This window comes from Camponotus floridanus, unplaced genomic scaffold (genome assembly GCF_003227725.1).
Source record: "Camponotus floridanus strain SB8 unplaced genomic scaffold, Cflo_v7.5 scaffold19, whole genome shotgun sequence".
Lineage (NCBI taxonomy): Eukaryota > Metazoa > Arthropoda > Insecta > Hymenoptera > Formicidae > Camponotus > Camponotus floridanus.
Genome location: NW_020229314.1, coordinates 752,562 through 774,657, shown reverse-complemented (window position 1 = coordinate 774,657; position 22,096 = coordinate 752,562). Strand labels below are relative to the sequence as shown.

General features: G+C 34.7%; 1 protein-coding gene and 1 pseudogene across 1 annotated transcript in view; both read right to left on the bottom strand.

Annotated features, from left to right (window-relative positions):
* Positions 1-10,261, bottom strand: part of LOC105248938 (rap guanine nucleotide exchange factor 2) — a 78,952-nt gene extending 68,691 nt beyond the window's left edge. The window contains exon 1 of the mRNA XM_011254035.3: positions 7,752-10,261. The gene's annotated coding sequence lies outside the window, so the exon portion shown is untranslated. The remainder of the gene's footprint in view (positions 1-7,751) is intronic.
* Positions 10,262-12,793: 2,532 nt separating this feature from the next.
* Positions 12,794-22,096, bottom strand: part of LOC112637065 — a 37,833-nt pseudogene continuing 28,530 nt past the window's right edge.

Sequence of the window (22,096 nt, the reverse complement as noted above, 5' to 3'; positions counted from 1 at the left end):
TCTCGAGAAAAAGGGAAAAACGGAATTAAAAATTAAAGATTCGAGTTTGCATCAGAATTTAGTTACTTTGAGTGTTCCTCTTGGTGAAAAAAACTTCATTAAAAAAGCCATTCAAGTTTTCAGCTGAAAACATGTGTTACCGATTTTAATTTCTTTCTCATTTCCTTCCTCGTGCGATCGCATTAGAAAGGAAAATGCCCTCACAAATGTGCTCGGCATAATAAGAATACGACGCAATGGGAAGAGAGAAATATCCTCAGACTCGTATATATTAAAAAACTTTTCGTTTCTACGTCTCACTGAACTTTGTTCGCTACTCGTTTTCCGCCGCGTTCAGCACAAATTGAGAAAAACTTTAGTGTGCGATTTTTTCGCGGCACATACCAGATGTCTCGCAATTATTAGCGTCGAAAAACGAGATTATATTTTTTATAAATATATTTTTTATAAATAAAATTTCAAGCAATTAAATTTTATCGAGAAATAACAATTAAGATAATAATATGTCGCAAAAATTATTATTAACAAATAATGAACGTTTCAACTATAAACAATTTGAAATTTTTTAAACTTTTGAAATATTAGTTTGCTATAGAAAATTATTACAACAGTTATATAATAGATATATAATTTCTACTTGAAAAATGTCTTGCTCTCTTCAATATATATGTTTGTGAAATGTATTCCAATTACAACTTAATCCATTTGGAAAAAGATAAAAATAAAATTGGATAAACTTCAAATACAGACTAAAGTTTTCCTATCAAGGTTTATCCGACACCCTGTGTACAGAGATACGGAAAACGAATCGGAGAAAATTCGTGTCGCTCCTTTTCCCAAGGGGAATGGCAACGTACTATCGATCGTACTTGCGTCCAGAGAAACAGTGTGTTTCGACACGTAATGCACAAAAATTCAAGGTTTTAGTTTGAATGAAATTAGTTTCATCCAATCTACTGTATCGAAATTAATTGCAGGTGATTGCAAAACTTTGAAATACTGTCATATGTAAATATTGAGATCAATAATATATTGCAAATTTCTATTTTATTATTTTTGCTTATTAACAAATTATTTTAATAATCTTGAAAATTAGTTGATTTAAAAATTCAAATTTTGTTGCAATCCATAGAAAAAGTAACGAATAAAAATGATAAAAAAATAAATAAGAAATAAAAGCAAATTAAAGTAAAATAGATTTTATCGATTTCGACGATATCAATATTAGATCAATGGATTAAAAATATAAATTTTATTTTTAAATGCTCCGACATATAAACTAAAATCATATTGTTATATGATAAATATCAAGTACTGTTCGAAAAAATCATAATCTGTAAAGCTTATCGATGCAAAATGGCAGGATTCTCGCAAACATATCACTCGAGAGCTCTAATATACGTTATAAAGCACTATGGCACGCCTCCTTTAATTTAACGCTATAGAAAATTGTTCAAGGAACAATACCATTGTTTGATGAAATAATAATCTCGATCGTTGTCGATGGCCGAATGTTTTCGGCACTCGAAAGAAAGAGCAAATGGTGCTTCACGGCATAAGTACGTAAACATTTCATTAAACTCGATGGTCCTAGCACTCTTAAGGGAAGGAACAATCGGTGCGCACGCAAACGAATATACGCCACTCGAAACAATGATCGAAAAACCTTCCGTGGGCTCTTTTACCTCGTCGGCGCCCAACGGACATTTTGCACAATAATGGCCGGGGGATTCGCGTTTGCATACACGTGGCACGTGGCACGTGTGTCACAATGCAGCAGGCCCAAGCTACACGGCACGTGTCGCGTGTCATAAGCACGCGGTGAGTATCAGCCGTGGAATCAGCGGGATCGTTGAACGTAATGAATATCCGGTCTCATCGGCCGTCCATCCGCCATCTGGGTTTCGATATCATCCAAGCTGTTTTGAAGGTAAAGAAATAATAGAGAAAATTGAATAACGCGCCACCCATTCAATTTTTAAATTTAATTCTCCCGTCAATTTTTGAGTTTAATTCTCTCCTCAATTTTTGAGTTTAATTCTCCCTTCAATTTTTGAGTTTAATTCTCTCCTCAATTTTTGAGTTTAATTCTTCCTTCAATTTTTGAGTTTAATTCTCCCTTCTAATTGTTTCATCGAATCATTCATTAAAGGAATGATGATTGAAATATATCTATGCATGTGTGTATTGTGTGGCCAATAATTACATCCGTTATATCCTATTAACGAAAATTGCTTTATATAAGGAACAGGTGAATTCCGTTATCTACTTATGCAAGTATTTCTCTAGTGCGGTTAAAGTCAATTTCACGGAAGATTGCAAAGTACTCCAAAGAGAACGCCGTCCGACGTGCAGCATTCAGTACTACTCCGAGTCTACAATTTGTTCGCGTTTTGTTTGAATTTCTACGCTACCTTTGCTCGATGTTGCCGCCGCCTCTCGCAGCAGTTTAATTACCGTATTTTACGATTTTTCCGTGACAAAAAATGGAAAATGACGGGCGCTCGACTTTGCAATAATTACCAAATGTGGATCGCGCAAGCGAATCGCTATAAATGTGTATGTTCGACAAATAGCGAAATGTATGTACCGCATGTTGCCCGTATCGATCTAGAAATGTCATTCGAATGTCGAATATGACATTTAATCGATAACATCAATAACGATAAATTACTGCAATTAATTGAACGGAACGCAGAAGCATTAAACGATATGTCTATGAGACACATAACGGATCGTTTTTGTTTCTTCATAATTATGAGATCGATCAATAACTGTAATTATTCGAATTTTCCTCCTTTTCGCTCATTATTCTTATTATTATTCTCTCTTTCTTTTATATATACACATGGATTTATAATAAAAATATATAGTCCAAGCGTACAAAATTATAATGACTTCCTGCGAAATAGCAGCATTACCGTAGATATTCCAACGATCTAGAAATAGATTAGAAAGTCGAGAAAATATCCAGGAAGATTTAGTATAGGCGAGTAACTTTTTATAACGAATATTGCTATAGTTGCTAATATTGCGAGTCATAATGTGTTATTAAAGCAACTTTTGTCCATCAATAATTATATATTATATAATAATTGCTTGTAATATTCCATAGACATTTTGTATTTTCCATGTATTAAAAACTTTTGAAAAATAATGACAATAATAAATTTCAAAAATACCGTTATAGTGCAAAACTTGGAGTGTTGTACATTTTTTGTTTCAGTTTTATTTACTTTTTTATTCATGTTATTTTATATTATTAAAAATACAATGATGATTAATTAAAGAAATTAATTGTGTTATCGTATTAAAATGACATATAGGCGCGCTACGAATGTTTTTTTTTTAATTTCAATCAATTCACCAACAATCTTGTACACATCTTCAAAACAGTGATCTTCTTCTATCTTCAGACTTTATCAATCAAAATTCTTCCGAAAGTTTCCGCGAAGCGAAAAGTAAAGCGGATGCGGATGGACTCGTGAAATTAGAACCTTAGAAGATATCGTTCTTCGAAGAGCATGCCTATGGAATGCACTCGATAACCTTGGCTCGTAAGACGGGTTTAACTTGCGCGCAAGATTGCGTTCTACTTAAGACGATGAAGTCTCGAGTACTTTCTGTAATATCGTCTTCTTACTATAAATCTAATCTTTGAAAAATCTTTTATTAAAAATGCGCAATGCGACGTATATATTACTGATATTCAAATAGTCGTGCATAAAAAAATAAAATAAAAGTGAAGTATTTTTCTCTTATTACTCTCTATTTCAATCTGATTATTAATGAATTATATAATTTTAATAGTTACGTAATTTTAAAAAGAGAATAATATAAATATAAAACTCGTAAAAGTTTACTCGACCGTTTAAATCCTAAAAAAGTTCTCTGCTGCCTTTCACCACTGCATCATTAATATGCCGGCTAAAGAAATCATCAGATAAAAAAATTTTTGTAATCTATCGCGTACATTAAACTTACGTTAAAATAGAGTCTATAAACACATAGAAAAAAATATAATATTTTTATTAACGTTAAACTTTTAATTAAACTTGAGAATATATATTAGAAAATAACAATTCTACATGCGATTTGTCAAAATAGCGATATCGATTCATATCTGCTACTAAAATCATAATTATTTTATCGACAACGTATAAATCTACGAGAAATGGAATCGTTAAAAATATCGAAAATGCAATAATGTGTGACAAATTCTTTCGTAAATTATCACTATCTGTCATCGAATTTTGTTTGAATTTAAACTGCGATGAGATAGCATTTAATTTGGCTTGGAAGCGGATACAGAGTGTAAAACGTTGCACGTGCCGTTAGTAAGCAAAATATTCTTCGATTTCATATCTACATGTCTACGAACCCTCTGATGTATCGCGAGCAATAAAGCCTCCGCTATTATTAGATCATCCGGAGGACCTTGTTATTTTTTTCGATATAAAGATCGTAGTCCGAGCTATCGATTTTGCGCTTTGTTCATATCAGCCCTTAACCACCATTGCGGCTCAAATTGGAAGTCGGTCGATACAGATACTGACGTGAAACCTCGGAACTATGCATCCTGAGTGGGGCATTAGACAAACAAAAAAATCTCAATCAGAAAATCCGCATCTCGAAGCATCGATGATTGTTCCATCGTTCATTCATTTCTCTATAATCTTTACAAACATGTTCTATTATGTAATTAATTATATAATACTGAATGAATGAATGGTATGAATTATGAATTATTCAACTTCAATATGGAATATCTAATTAGAATTTTTTTATTTTCATAAAAAAAAAAACGATTTTAAATTGATAATCCTATTTCTGATTGATAATTCTATTTCTACAATATAAAAATTGAAGCCATCTATGTATGCATAATTTTTCATCTTATGTATTTATGAATATTGGAAATAAAAACTTATTACTTACGATAAAATATACTTATTAGTTGAGATAATTTATTACTTATTATCTAAGATAAAATATATTTAAATATATTCTTCGCCTTTTATGAAAACATCATCAAAAATATGTTAAATATTATTTGTTATTTAAGCTTACAAATTAATGCGAGAAAGGAGATATATTAATCACGCAGATAGATAATTATCAAATGTAGAGCGACTTGTATTCAACCTCGACTATCAGTCATTAACAAAGAAAAGACATAATGACAATAGAAAGTACCTCACGACGTTCATTATACAACAATACGCTGACAATGACTATTGTAAGTCGATTGGTTGTTTCACGAAAGCCAATAATTACTTTAATTTAAAAGCACTACACAAAGATAATATATACTCAGTCTTGCAAAAAAAAGCTACTATTGTTTTTGTGAAATTTTATACATATATGGTCAAAATTTTTTATATAAATTTAATGTTTCCTTGTGTTCATTGAAAAAATTGCTCGTTAAAAACTTCAAGCATATAAATTTTGTGATAAAAATAGCCTGTGTGATTTGTATTTATTTATTTTATTATAAAAAAGAGCACCACGTACAGATACGTATTCTAAATCTCGCCTTTTTTTCTCTTTTTTGAAGTCGTGACGTAACAGCTGGATAAAACACGACATAATCGTTCGACTAACGGAAAATCGATATATTACTTTGTAAACACACTATCAAAAGGATCACCGGAAGTTTGCGGCAACAAAAGGCTAGCAAGAGATGTGTCATTTTCCACATAAAATCGTGGGAAAAATATCTGATTATAAAAACGTAGAAACCTTTAATAAAACGCTTTTATACGACGACAAAGATAAAATATGTCGCATGGAAATAAAAGTGTATATATAATCAGATATATTCACTTTATATGCTATTTTAAAATCGTCCCACTTTCGTGCCAAAAATGTTAGATGTCAAAAGATTAATGAATAATTGTCTCTCGTGATAATTATTCATTCAGTCACGTTATATAATGACATAAAATATGGCATGATGAGATAAACATATAAGCGTATATAACATTAAATAAATATATATTTATTTATATTCACAAATCACTCCATTCGTGTTTGTCACTGAAAAATAGAGATAAAAAGAACAAATTAAATATTATTTAAAAAAGGTTTTTTTAAAGTGTAATTTCTTAATTTATATCCATATGAGAAAAAGCTGAAAAATTATTTAATGTGGATTGACAGAAATTGTATGCATATATACACAAATGTAATAAAAAAATTTAAAGAATAATGCAATATTAAATTCCGTCATATTAAGTTTTTCCTTCTGGAAAATTATCTCACTCTAAATATTTTATCTATTATTTATATTTATTTATAAAGAGATATCGTGTATGTAAACAAAAGATAATGAATAAATATATACAGAACAAGATTTTAAATTCATAATTTAATTTAAAAAGTCTGTTTTATTCAAATTTATATAAAGTTCTAATTAAAATAAATGTTAAAGTCACATTTTCAGTATGCTATGTTTACTCCAAATCTTTCATTTTTTTTTGTTAAAACGCGATATTTTCCAATCCAACCTAATTAAGTTATTTATTTATTTATTTCACTTTATATTTAATTACATTAATTTATTTTATTTATTATATTAATTCCATTTAAATTTTTCTAATACTCAAGGAATACATTCGTGATTAGTTTTTAATCGTTAATGATTTTTACAACGATAAGATTCTGCGTTATGATAGATGCACAATCGTAGGATTATCTTGCTCAGAGATCTGTTTCGATCCACGAAACGTGACTCTCGATCGGTGCCATTCTCTCGTATACGATAAACCTAGCCGTAATACGATACACTCGCTGTTTACCAAGGGGAAGTAAAACGTGACGCAGGATATTGACGATTTCGTGTCACGTGTACGCACGCGTGACGCGACCACGAAACATTTCCCATCCGAAAGCCAACCCATCAATCGATAGAAATATATCGCGGCTCAGTCCTTGATTGTTATCCCATCATCCCGTTATGCGTGGATCAAAGCCGCTCGACCAGACGGAAGCTATCAAATTATTCACCAAAATTCCAATCCATCCCGATATCTCTATATCCTGATGAAATTCGTTACGATTAATTAGCAGTAGTCCCTGATACCTAAATTTTCAAGTAATCGTTGGATATAATTTGCAAAATACTTACGAGATCATTCAATTCTCAATTTTTAAATTTATTTATCAAGACATAAAACAATGTAATTTGTCTATTGAAAGATATTTTTTTAATTGTGATATCGAAATTTTGAATATGTATGCAAGCAAGTATTGAATCATATGAACAATCCATTTTATATTTTATAAATTTTAGTTGCGTATTATTTCGCAACTGTATTGTAAAATTTCTCCAAGTTGAAACAACGCTTGATTTATAACTATCATTTATAGTCCTTAAATAACAAGGTATTTCAAACACGGTATTTCAAAGAGAAGAGAGGAATAAAATTTTCCTACTTATTATATGTGTAATTAATTTTCCAAGGTAATCTTCAATCTAACATATATTTTCTATCTATATATATATATATATATATATATATATATATATATATATATCTTATAGGAAGCATTTTAATTTTCCAAGCATTCTTCACTTATTGTAAGACAACAATATTCATAAATATTTATAAATAATTGATAGAATTTAATCCCGGAGATGTGAAGAAAGTTTATCATCTGCCTGACACGTTTACGTGTACATTTTTAATAATGCATTATCCCCGCGCGTGCAAAACGCGAGTCGTTAGGAGTGATTTAAAGTTTCTCACCGGTCATCCTGCGTGACAGTAATGTCGGGCGGGGGCGGAGGGGGCGAGGCACCGTCTGTAGCATCCAGCTTGCCGGCTTTTTACTGCGCTGTTTGGCTTCTTTCGAAAGATGAAGAAAGAAGGGAGAGAGAGAAATGATGCTCCGATGAAGCGCGATACACGTCGAGAGGCAACTCGCGATTCACGCCGACGACATCGCCGTCAATGCTGACCCCGTTGAAATCTTGCGCCTCTTATCGATCACTCGAGTAAATCGTGTTCGTACACACGAGCAACGACCTCGGTATCTCGCTACACATCGATAATTGTCTAGTCCCTGCTCCGGATCTTATCTTCCACGGTTCGAGATCAAATATTCACCTGCTTCTTTCTTTTCCCTTTCAAAGTTTGCCTGTCCAAACTCGTCCAACTGTTAATTCGCTCTACGATGACATTGACGGTTAATCCTCCGGGAAACCTCTTCGAACTTTTGAAAAGTTTCTATCGCGACTCGCCAGAGATATATCCGCAGAGACTCTTGTCTCTTCTTCGCAATCCTCTCGCGTTAATCCTCTCTCGAGTGTCCCATCCAATCGCGCGATTTCGTAAGACACGCTGAGCCGATTTCGCGGGATCCCGAACTAGCGCGACCCGGTCTCTCGTCGCATAAACCGTTATTTCGCGCTGATTCGCGCTATTAGATTTATTAGCGGAGAATAATACCAGGAGAACCGCCGTCGCGTTACGTGCGAACCGAGGCTCCGGTGAAAGCGAACAGAGAGGTTTATCGCGCGGAGCTCCCAGCTACGCTCGTCCTCTCTCGTAAACGCGGTCGCCTGCTCTCCTGCGCGCCGAATACCAAACCGATTCGCGGGTTACTCGCCGATGCTCGCCAGGCGGTTATTGCCTCTCCAGGTGCGCCGATCTTCATAAAAGCGGTCGCCGTTCTGCGCAGTAGCCCGAAATCTTCGACCACCGCGAAATATTCGATCGCACGCGGGAAGCAAAAAAAATTCCCTGGCCAATTTCGAATCGATTATCCCTCGTAAATGTGACGCCGTCTTTCGTCGATGCGTTAATTCGCGCTAAATTCGTGTCTATTTTTAGCCGAGGGATCTCGGGGAGACTCTCGAAAAGTTTTTATTAAATTTGCGACCCGCTTTGCGATAAAGGGAGAGGACCCTTCTTTGCGATTTTGCAAAACTCTCGTTGATTTTGCCTCGATGCCCTCGAGGGAACCGCGCGCGATTAGATGCACCGCAAAGTACTCTCGTTGCATAAACGCGGGTCACTGCACGCGGCACACGCTTTTGGCGTGCAAGGAGATGAGATGCACGCAGCACCAAACGAGTTTCAGGCGAGTCGCTCGATCATCCACGCGCCGCTTTTCAACGGCCGCCCTCGGCGATCACGGAAATGCTCTCTTCCACATAATCCTGGGAAAGTTGGCTCCGCCTCTGGTGACGTGAATCCGTCTGCGGTAATAAAAGGGAGAAATTAAATTCCCGGATGCGATTCTTGGAACGAAATTCGGACGATGACAGGGGGATTAACTTTTAATAAAGTCTCAACTTTCCCTTTACGAAGCGAAAATCGTGCGTTCCGTCTCTCGAAATCGGTAGCGTACAAAAGAGCTCCAAGAATGTTCTCCTCGATTTCAACTCGACAATGCGACCTCTGTAAAATTGGTATATTCAGCGATGGCTTTCTCCTTGGCGATAAAATTGTAATCGTGAGCCGTGGATTGAAGATATTTCCCAGCTGGATAATCTTGTCAAACAAATGTCATCCGCGCTCTCGCTTGCTGCGAAGCAAGCTGTTTGCTCTTGTAGAGGATGCTGAAATATTCCAATATTTATCCTTCAGTCGTACCGCAGAAACTGCGTACACTATGTTCATCAAAGATCTCAGCAGCGACAAAAATGAAATTCCTCGGGAGAAATCTTTTATCTTTCTCTCCTTCTCTTTCCCTACCTAGCAATCTTTCAAATATCTTTAATTCCAAGGTCTCGTAGATGTTTCGCGTTAATCGAATAACGTTTCTCAGGGAAATTATGCGTGTCGCGCAACGACAATATATACGCGACAATCGTGTTTCGTCTCCTCGAGAACGATTACGTCACTTACACGGACGGGAAACGAGATTGCATCCGGTTTTGCGAGCCGGGTTTCGCGCGAGGATTCGCAAAAGCGTATTAAAGGATGTCACTTTTGTGCTCACGGGCGAAATGAGCGAAATGAGCGCGAGGAAAATCCATCGATATCGATCAAACCGCGTTGAATCGATCTTCGATGCACGTCTCGCTTCGTTTCGATATTGGTACCACTCGACGAATGACAATCCCGATACCGTCCATCGCGCAATTCCGAGGTTCTCCGCGGTCTCGATTTATGCACGATGCGCTCGTATCCCTCCGAAGAGTGCGATCCTCCGGACGCGAGACCCCGGACTGGAAATCGCGAGATCGGAATGCGATTCGCGGGTGCAGTCGCTATTAATCGCAACGCTCGCCGACCGTCACGGAACACTCGACAAGACTGGAGGTTCCCTCGATAGGTGAGGCCGACCTCTCTCTTTCTCTCTCTTTCTCCATCTCTCTCGCGCGCACGTTGGACAGGGACGTACTCGGCACACGCGAGCCAAGTGGAATTTATCTCATAAACAATCAAGAATATTTACAAAATGTCAAATTATCGAGCACCGTGCACTTTTTTTCAATATAAATATCAGCCAGTTAAAAATCCTACGGTTTTTCAGAAATATTCTACGTAAATTTTACGTATTTTATACAGCTTTATATACATACATGCACACACGTATAACCGAATAATATTTTTAGAAACAAGAGCTACTTCTCAAGAGCAACAATTATATAACAGTGAAAATAAAAAATTATCATTTATTTATTTTAATCTTATTAATTCACTATGTCCGAAATTGGTTCAAATTTTTCGGGACGCGGTATCTCATTTTTTACTTTTTATCTCAATTTTTTAAAATGTTTTACTTGTTTTCGCAAAGATTTGAAAAAATGATCGTAATCTATCGTGCATATCTGAACTATTTTGTGTATCAGCATATGTTGCGAAAATTAGACTATCGAATTAACGAGTATATAAATGAAAACGTGGGCATGATTGTTAAATGATTAAATTATTGCGATATCGCAATGTATTATTGAGTCGCGTTTATTTTTGCGATACACTAATTGAAATTGTCGATTAAAACAAAGAGCCAACGTTATTAGAATTTTTCACGGTATTTTTATGGCGATTCTAATAAATTCTTTACCGATTTACATATATTATAATTAGACTGCCGCTGTTTAAAAATTTCTAATACGCATTGTATAACGTAGTTTATTCGATGTGCCAATTAAAATTGCGTCTATGCTATATTATAGTGATCACATTACGTGTTGTTTTTATATCAGTTGACTGGTTCAAATTGCATCGATGTGACGTATTATAATAACGTAAGCTTATACTTTGTTTGAGGCGCACAAGATTTGACAAGCAATCATAATATTTTAAACAGTGTGTATGCAATGATAACAAAGAATAAACAAAGAACAGAGATTAAATCCGAATGAAATCAAAATTTAAAAAAAAATTATACATATATATTCTATATAAGATAATCTTTCATTATAATTATCGCAATTATAATTCGCAATTAATATAATTAGAACATTAGCTTTTATTTAATTTAAAAAAAATACTAATGATTACAAAAAATAAGACAAATATCTATTAACAAATATCTACAAGAACAATTATGCATATTAGAAAAAAATTAAGGAATTTAAAATAGGAAGAAAAATAGGATATTTTGCGTTTCGTCCTTTTTTTTATCATTTCACAAGCAAATTGAGAAGAAAATCAGATTAGTGTCGATAGTGCATACAGCACTGCACCTAGCCTTTCTCCCTCTTTCTCTTTCTTTCTTTCGCCCTTTCTCTCGCCCTCTCCCTCTCTCTCTTTCTCTCTCCATCTCTCTTTCCCTGTGTACCTCGCTCTCTAATTCCATCTTCGTTGCACCAAACGAGATGTATTCGCTTTAAGTAGGATGTTCTCCGCTCCCTCCTTTTCCCTCGCTCCTCAACCCGATCTCTCTTCTAGCGTTTATACCGAGGTACCGCTCGGGCGAGTTCGTAAATTTTCGGCACAACTGACAAAGAAGGGAATAGCGAAACGAGGTGATATAAAACACGAAGAAGGAGAAATAAGAGAAAAAGAAAAGATAACAGATATTAAGTAGCGAGCGTTAGACGTATAAATAGCAAATGCAAAAGGACAAAAGAACATAATAGAGTACAAAATAAAGTTATAAGCAACATGGACAAAAATAAAAAGAAAATAACAAAACGTCATTTATCTGTGTAAAAACAAAAAAAAAACTTTAAAAGCGGCAATAGAATTTTTATGAGTCCCAGAGGGGAGGATATGAACTTCCATTTCAGGATATTTCACAAGAAAAATAAACATATAATGTAAAGAAAATAAAAAATCTGAGAAAGAAAGAGAGAGATACAACACAACAAGAAACAATAAGAGATGCGTCATTTCATCATCATAAAGAGGCGAAGAACGGTGACACCAAAGATAAAAAACAGACAGATTTAGCAAGAGAGTGACGAAGAGTGATGAAGGCAGGGCGAGATATGGGCGAGGTATGGGAATGGTGAGAAAGAACATATTCAGAAACGATAGAAAAAGAGAGAAAGGGGGAAATCGAGGATCGGGAGAGGAGAAGGTTCTCCCACGTAACCACGCCCCACGTTCGCCGACAGATTTACACGCGGACGACGAGAAGGGGAGGGAAGGGAAGGGAAGCGTCGAGGCGACCCATGGGACGCTAGAGTCCGGTCACCCGTTACAGCTTGGAACTCCTCTCTCTCTCTCTTTCTCTCTCTCTCTCTCTTTTCCCCGTCTCTCTCGCTCCTTCTCTCTAGGGAGAAAATACTACGGGACATCGTGTCCAGGATTTCCTCTTCTCGGAAACCCACCGCGATCTCGCGGACACGCTAGAGCTGCGTCGCGTCTGCTCTATCATCGGGACGGGAGGGGGGCTCGGGCAGGAAACGGGGCATTAAAGGGACCATAGAGATTAATTTGTTGGAATAAAAGGCACGGTGCGCGCCTTTTTTATGACAGTGCGCCGCGTCTCTGTCGTCTACTCGTCTATGCACATGCAACGCGACCCGTTCCACCAAGCGGCAGCGGAGCGTGTGATGGCCGCGGATAATAAGCGCTCCACATTCCCTTTTTTTCCGCGAGCGGCATTGCGCGCCAGTAAAGAGCACCCGTCGTTCTCAACGAGCGTGTGTCTTCCGCTTAAACAGTCTCTTTAAGCGGGAAAAAGAAACAATATGGAACATCGATTTAGTTACATCGCAATCCGCAGTATGCGGAAGTTATTCTTTCCGAGCTTACCTTTTTAAATAATATCAAGCATCGACTCCCCAACTTAAAATTATACCAGCACTTGTCGAATTTAAAATCTAAATTTTCTGTAAAATTATTGCACATTTTTGGAAAATTAATCTATCACGTCACAAAAATTTAGCGTGAAACTAAATTTGTAGAAAGAAATTTAGTTTCTTGAAATTTTTATATAAATGTGTTTATCATGTGTTTGTGCTGCCGCGTCCTGAATAAATAAAAAAGACGCAAAAACTCGAAAAAAAATATATATATATATTTGGATTGATCCGCATACTACATCCTTGTAAAGCAACAAGATTGATTAACGAGAATTTCCTCGGCTGAGAGAGAAAATGGTGACCGTAACCCTGACAGAGAAGTCAATTTATGATCGCTTTTAGTCTGCGGGTGACGTCGTCTCAAAATAACGTCACACGAATTACACAACCATTAATTCATTAGCTGGCGCGTACTAGAACATCCTTAATACAAGATTATAAGCTTTACGCTCGTTAAAATTTAATTCATTGTTGAATTTAACGTAAAAAAATAATAAAGTGAACCGTGTTGTGTATTATGTAATAAAAATTTAAAACTATAAAAAAATGTGCATGATAATTTTAATCCAATTTTTACTCGTTTATCACATAATCAGTAGTATTAAATTGTCGCCAAAATATTTGCTGAGAAATGATTTTTTCATATAACTTTTTTTATATCCAACTAGTTGGATATATGTAATTGGACATATTTTTTAATTGCAAATTTTGATAATTCCGTTTATAATATATTTCGATTAATTTATACACAACTCAAGAAACAATCTTGCGATTTAAAATAATTTTTTCGACACAAACACAGATTATTAGATTTGATGAAAGATATTACATTCGGTCCTTTTTCTCTCAAAGATTTTATTTAGAAATTTAAAAAAAAGTGATGTCATGCGATTACTATCTAGGCGTTTCTAGCACACCCGGTATTCGCACGAAGCCACGATGAGCGTATTACCATCGATTCCTGTCTCGACAGATTCTTCTAGAAGAAAACATATTCGATATGATATTAAAAAGCGAAAAAGGGGATGACGATATCTAGTCGCTGGAAAGATGCCACGAGAAATGCAAACGTGGCGCGTATAAAAATGTTGCAGCCGCAACAATATACACGTATACTCGGATATCCGCAAATGTCCATTTATATACAATATTATGGAAAATATCTCTTCCACGAGAGAGAAAGAAATATTCTCCCACGATTAGTATATGCGACCTATATTGGATTACAAATGCCTCCGTTTTATGTAAATATTCCATGAAATGTGTAAAAATATTTCTTTTTTTCTCTCTTTCAGCCTTCGTGCATAATTATGAGAGTAGCGACGAGCAATTAAATGTTTCAATTAAATGAGCGTACATCACGAGAAAGTTTTGCATGTCTTGTACTTTCTCATATTTTTAACGTCATGCGAAAAATATAACGCGATTCCATACGGAATAAAAATTATCATGTTCCATGAGGCAAAAATATATATCAAATCTTACCTTGATCGAGGGAGGAACATGGACCCATCGATGAACACGGAACCAGAGAGAAGTATGTACCAACTTGTGGCCAACTCGCCGGTGCTGAAAAAATTATATATAATGTTTATCTTTTTATATAACCTAAATAAATTTTTAAGCTAATTAAATCAAATAAGAAAGAATGTAAATAAAATTAAATTTCAAGAGTGTTTACCGAAAGAATACTCACTGAAAATATTAATAATAAAAGTTGATTAATTTGCCAATCACAGGCAATTAAATTTCGCATTAAGAGATTTCTATCTTCTCAATTATTTTTGTTTGAGCGGCAACGCAATCTTTACCGACATCTTTGATTCTAACAAGTTCCAAGAAAACCTTTAAGATTCCTTCGCGGATGAAAAGAGATATTCTCAAAGCAAATTAACAAACAGTTAACGCGAACCATCGCCGAGTTAATGCATGACTGGCATCGAAAAATGAAGAATGATTGAAAAACAGTTGATCGCGATCACGCAGAGGTTCAATTATACTTCAATTATACACGTTACACATTACACGCTCGGTACTTTTGTACACTCACTTCCGATTTACTTATTTAAATGCGGAATGTTTTATTTTCGACGAATAAAACGGGTTTACAACGCGGACGTGTTTCGCGCACGTAACGCGACGCGAAAATGGCGGGAAAGCGCGGAACGAGTATCAAACATGGCGACCGGTTTGAACGTAGCACTGCGTCTCGGTGATATGACGTCACATGACGTCGCGTCTCATACAGCGAAAAAATCAGATAAAAAACCAAAGTATCGTTTGTCGTTTGTCTTTTCCTTTTTCTCTTAAACTCACTTTAGACAATTAATTCTCCCCAATTAATTCGCAGACGCTTAAAGACAAAATTCTAACATCCTATCATATTTTATCATGTAATTTTATTAAATGCTGCATACTTTGATGTCGTGTGCGTATTAATGTATAGCATGCAAAATTATAAATAATCATCAAAATATAAGTTGTGTAATTTTATTGAGAAAATGCTCTCTTTCGATAATTTATATCTACAATTTGCAAATTTTAAAATTACACACAGCATCCCTTCATTTATTTATTCACCTTATTTGGTATGAATTAATTATTTAAACAAACAAACCTCTAAACGTAGTCGATGATAGTGAATATTTTTTTTCTTTGTCGATTTAAAACACATCATCTCGGGTTGTAAAATTCCGCACGACAAACGATGATTTACGTGATTGAAACACATACGATATTTATCATACGAACATAAATACACATCGAATGGAGACAGGTATCGAGAAACGATAACTAAATAATTTCGGTTTCCACGAATGAGTTCGAAAATTCTACTCGTGAAGTAGAGTAACATTGAATCGACCAATCAGAATGAAGAAATTTTTGCTCCTTTTATCACTTTGCTCCACGGATAGAATTTCTGAATGCACTCTAAAAATTGACTGATGGCGCTGTTGACGTTATCATTACGTCAGTGTGACGTCACATGGCAGCGCACCACTACGTTCAAAACAATCGTACTTTAAATACGTATTTTCACGCTTTCGCCAACTTTCTGTGTCGTTGCTCCCTCAAAATTACGTGTGTGAAACCTAGAGTCATATATTCTTTATTTGTCGAAAATAAATTCCGCGTTTAAATATCGAGAAAAATTAAATTACGAAAAATCGGACGTATCTTCCTTCTTGTCTTCGGAAAAATTGTGTAAAAATGCTGACATTGTGTTTACTGTCCGGTGCATAAACTAGTAACTCTTAAATGTGAGAGGAATTTGGTATGTAAACGAGAAAATTATCGAATTGTGTGTATAAACGATTGTGCTGCGCACAAACATTGCCGTAGCACATTGCGCCATCTTACGTGAGAACCTTACATTACGTAAGCTAAAATTACTTTAACGGTACGCGAATATCGCGGTTCGATAAGAGAATTTTACAACATTATCGAGCTATCGATAAAGAAGGTCTCTGCGAGATCTTCAGAGGCTACATCTTTCAAATTTATAATGCATTGCATTTGATACAATCGCACACGATATATTTCGCATATGATACGATTGCAGAAACTAAAACTCTATTATAAAAATTATTGTAAGATTTTAATTACGATTAGAATGTGTGGATTTTTTGTTGATACGATTTTTTTAACTTTAAATTAATAATTCCACATAATTTCTAATAAATAAATCTTGAACATTAAATATTAGGATATACAAAATAATATCAATTTGAAATATTTTCTCAATTTTCAATAATAAATAAAGGCATTGTATTATCGAATAAATTAAAAATGTTTGATGTCCCTATTAAAATTGTACAAAATCCCTTAAATTTTTAGATGCGTATACATAATAATTTAATTGTTCTCGATCATAAATGCATATTGTGCGTTTCCTACTTAACATTTTTAATTTTTCTACAATTATTTGAAATCACTCGATTCCGAAATCTCTCAATAACATCAAGTGGAAATACTAATTAATACTAAAAAATTAATACAAGCGATTTCAATACTCTTTTCAAAGTAAAACGACAAAATGTTTTACATTCACATATATATCTTCCCTTTTAATCGGGACAACACAGTTACTGTAATTTTACAGGGTGAAAATAAATGCTGATAAATAAAATCAATAAATGGTGACTCTCCTAGTATTCCGATAAATAAAGTTCTGGAGTAACGAAAACAAGTATATATCGCGTAAAATGCTCGCAATTTTTCAAGTTACATAAATTGGATTTTGTACACAGAGAAAAATGTATACCGTATTCAAGTAAATATTATTTTAAGTATACCATAAATTTGTTTATTCGCAAATATATCATAAGTTCACTACAAGCATTAAATTAGCATTAAATTTAATTGAATATATTCTGAATTTTTAGTAAGTGTAGTATTTATAAATTTTAGTAAGTGTAGTTTTTAAGAATAGAAGAATATTAAATTAAAACAAAAATTGTTTGCTTACTACATAGAGTTGTCGTAAAGTAAGTTTAATTTTTCTTTGACACAACTTTACAATATTCTTGAAGAGAAAATAAATTCTTCTTTTGAGTACACGATAATAAGATTTTCTAACACTTGTGATGAGTATATTTTAAGACTATTATCAAGAATATATTCTTTGTTGAAGAAAATTATTACTTAAAAAAAGAAAAATAAACTGAGTGATCGCTTTGCTTGGCAATAAAATGACATTTTTCTCTGTGTATAAAAAAATGTATTCTAAATATGCACTAAATTGTGCGTTTGTTTGACAAGTAATAATTGCAGATATCGTTGAGAGATCTCCGTAATGGGACAGATCCATACAGGACAGGACAGCACGAGATACTCACTAATAGAGAACATGATTCGCGTGATGTCTCTCGTAACGTACGATCTTGCAAAGTCCACGGAGAACGGAATCTCTGCATGGACGTAACGCCTCCAGACCCAGAAGACTGTAGTAAATAATCTGCAGGTCCTGAAACAACGAGAAACAAATTGATGCGAGCGATACGAGACTGATTGGCAAAAGGGTTACCATGCACACTCACACACGTGTATCCTAATCGCCGCGCATTAAGTTTAGCTCGCACGTGGACGTAAATCGCAACCGCGATTGGGACAAGCTAAAGCAATCGTCGCGAGCCTGATCTACCGTTATCTCGTAATGTGATCTGCGCTTATTGATGTAGGCCATGCAACAGAAATCGTCGGCCATGAGGAATTGATAATGACGTGACATAAATCGATCTATAAAGTCGATCTGTAAATTCTCGCTGGTAAATAAATAAACGCTGTGTACGTTATTTTATACGTTTCATATTTTATACGAGCTGTCTTTGAGTCTTTATAGCTTTCGCATTTGATTCTTGTCATTCTGAATTAAGATTGTTTAACAAAGGCATCTTGTCAATCATTTATCTAAGTTAAAGGTGATGACTTTCTACAAAAATTAGATTTAATTACAGAAAAAAACGATCCGTCACTATATAATTTTAAGTATATTAATAACTATATACACCCAAAATTGTAACATTTTAAAACATGCGTTACACTGAGAAAAAAATCTGATTGCATTAATTAGAATTCTGGTAGATTCAACCAGTATGTCTGTTGGAAAATGGACGGACCAAAATTCTTATAGGAATTACCAGATGAATCTGATTAATTTCTTCCTGTTAAATTTACCAAATTTTCTGGTTAATAATACTAAACTCACCAGCACCAAGTCGTCTAAAATTTTTTCCATCTAATCTCAAAAGTCTGTTTAATATTCTAAATTCCAACAAGATTATCGGATAAATTCAATTCAGATTATTGAATAAATTATTTTAAATTCAGTTTGTTAGAAATTAAACTGATAAACAGTAATACAAGAAGCGGATGCAGCTCAAACACACACAATCAGTGAGCTAAGCGTCCTCTTTTTGGCATTACTGCTCGTAAGAGAAAAAAGATATATTTTGGATTTAATGTTAATACTAGTTCTTTATATACATTTCATGGCAAATACTGAATACGAGTTAAATTAAGAGTGACTAGCAGCAAGCAAAGAATTAATGTAACAAGAAATTTTATAGATCCAACCAGAAAATACTAACCACATCTTTATAGTAAAATCTATTAAACATTCTAGTTATATATAAAATCGAAATTATCTTATCATGATGACTAGAAATTCTTGCTTGATTTAACCAAAATGTCTTCAATCATATACGTCTTGTTGGTACAATCAAACGATTTTTCTCAGTGTATATTACTTTTTCTCGTAATGTTTGAATATTTTGAAACTTAAGTTGGCGCGACATCGATCCCGTATTGATCGAGAATCCCGAGAATACTCACATGTTCGCGGCGGCAACTTCGCATGCTAAATTATCGCCCAAATCTAATTATCTACGAGTCACACGCGGACGCATACATCTCTCTTACGTACGCCCGGGGTCGTCGCGACGTCTCCGTAGCACAATTTCACGCTAGATCGCTAATCGAACCTCCTATTTATCTCGGCAAGACGCGGCAAAGAGGGCATTTCTAGCTCTCGTCGGCGCCGTTTCGTCTGGATTGTTTGTAAACGTCCACCGCAATCAGCGTTATACGCACGAACGTTATGGCGCATCGACCGATCCGAATCGCCGTCCTCGGAGCATGCTAATTTCGTTCGGTTAAACTGCAAACGTGTCCTTTTCTTCGTGATATAATTACCTATTTCTGCACAATTGCGGACGCTACGTCCAACGAATGCGGCCAATTTTCGAGATATATTCGCGAATCCAGGACAAGAACAATTTACAGCAATTTTATGTTTGCGCAACACACTTTGTATTTGCTTCTTGTTTCAATTACGTTGTAATATCTCGTATAATCTCCGTATATGTTGAGTATTTTTATTTTTTACATGTGCAAAATTAAAATTGAAAAAACTTTGAGAAAGAGCAAAATATTAATATAAGGTAATTCGATAAATAAAATAATATTATTGCAGAGTGTTTACTCAAATTTTGTAAAAAAATTTCCTTCCAGATCTTCAAAATTCCAGAGGCTCTTTTAGAGTTTTTTTGGATGCAACGTTCTAAAATAAATTTTTTTATTCTGTTTCTAATATTTTTCATTCATAGAAAGGAAATATAAAGAGCCAAATGTTAAATTTACAAAATATCTACTAATAAAAAATTTAATAACTCTCGTAAGATAAACATTTTTCATCCGCATAACATTTTAAATTTTTTATCACTAAAAATTGCAACAAAAAATATGAACTGCCTTTCTGTTAAAATATTAAATATGTCTCGGCAAAAATAAATATATATTATAACATATACATATTTTAAACGCATAATTGTTTATTCGTCGACTACAATATAAAAGCAAAATTATCAAAGAGAGAATTTTTAAAAAAATCTCTTCCTAATAAAATTCCATGAAAATTCTCTAAATATGAAAAAATCTGAGAATTGCAAGTTGTCCATGTTTTTCCAGGAAATAGATATCCTGCTTATTTATTGAATTGTCCTCGTATATCGATGCATTTGTGTGATACTAATGAGATATATACGGATGAAATATATTAAAATAAACTGTTCCTTCCATCATTCGCGCGTTTTATACTAAATCGCTGGGAATATCCGTTTAAAGTTCATAATTTCGCGTGGAATCGCCGCGTATCGCGCAGCGAAATACCCGGGGGGATTTAGAAAACTGAAATTAAGCATTGCCAGATGTGGCGCGCATTGTAGCGCGACAAACGCTCGAGGGAGTCGAAACGAGATTATAAATATGCGAGCGAGGATCTCTCCAAGAGACGCCGTTTGGTCTGCTAAGGCTTCGCACGCAAAAGGGAGCGGACGCGGACGCTCGCTCGACTTTGCGAACCCGCGCGCGGTTCTCGGGCTCGCTTTTCTTCCTTTTTCGTACGAAAAGTGGAGCGAACACCGGACGACCTTCGCTACATCGTATACATGCTTTCGTACGAGGCGCGCGGATTAAAGGTGTCTCGTGAAATTTTTAAGGGAATTCGCACACGAGCGCTTCGTGCATGCAAATCTCAATTATGTCTGTTGAGAGAATGTCGCCTCTGGCAAAATTTCGGCTGTTATATACGGGTCAATAGTTTACGGCAACATCGTCGTCGTTGTCGTCGTCAAAATGACTGGAGAAACCGCTATATATCTCTGAGGTTCCCTCTGAAATTCTCACATTCTCTCAAGAAAATAATTCATTCAATTTTATTCGCGTTCATTATTGCTTTTTTTCTGTGAGAAATTTCCAAGATTGTAAATTTTCATCAAAATCCTTTCACATAAGTATATAAAGAGAAATGAAATGATGTTTTTTTCGTAATAATTATTTTTTATCATATGATATGAAGAAGATAAGACTTGCGGGAAAATTAACAATCAAGTACAGAGATAATTAATTTACTAGCATAACTTTAATTGCATTCATCAGAAATATATTATCAACATCTCAAAATCAGATTCTTAAGTGAAAGAGAGAGAAAAAAAGAACATTTGCAGCAATATTATCAAGAGATACTTTAATTTAAAGAAACAATATATTTTTTTACACATATAATCTTTCTTTAAGATTTCCTTTAAATTTCTTTCAAATTTATTTAGCAAGTTTATCTTCCATTTATCAATAATGTTATCTAGCCTGATTTGAATAAAGATTTAATTTCGTAAAGTAACTTTTTCGCTAAGTGGAAAAGGATTACGTCTACATTGAATAATCCTCCGCTCAAGAGAACTAAAGAAGAATCTCCTCGGATCATTAACGATGGCGTAACATACTGTTGAAAGTCGCTAGAAAGCCGAAAGTATATATTGATCGCACGTCGTGTCGATGATACATATGTACACTTTAAGCACGATAAATTGTTAACTTCCGCAT